The following is a 383-nucleotide window of genomic DNA, read 5'->3' on the forward strand; positions in this document are numbered from 1 at the left end:
AACACACATACATACACACATACATACATACAAACAAACAAACAACACAACATAAGTTTGGCATACGCACATGTGCATGTTATGTAGATGATTTGCATTTAAACAGGTACGCCTGTATTTATGTCTGTGTATATGTTTATTTGTATGTATGTGTGTATGTATGTATGCATCTATGTACATATGTATGTGTATATTTTTATGTGTATGAATATTGTGCTACGTATGACTGTTTTTGTAAGATTGTATGTATAAAAAATTCTTATTTAAAAACCCTTATGTATAATTTTGTCAATATGGTATCGTACTGCAATTGTATTGTAGTGGTATTTGTATATGTTTTGTATGTTTTTGTATCGATGTTTTGTATGTTTTTGTATTGATGT

This window comes from Helobdella robusta (genome assembly GCF_000326865.2).
Source record: "Helobdella robusta unplaced genomic scaffold HELROscaffold_9, whole genome shotgun sequence".
NCBI classification, from domain to species: domain Eukaryota; kingdom Metazoa; phylum Annelida; class Clitellata; order Rhynchobdellida; family Glossiphoniidae; genus Helobdella; species Helobdella robusta.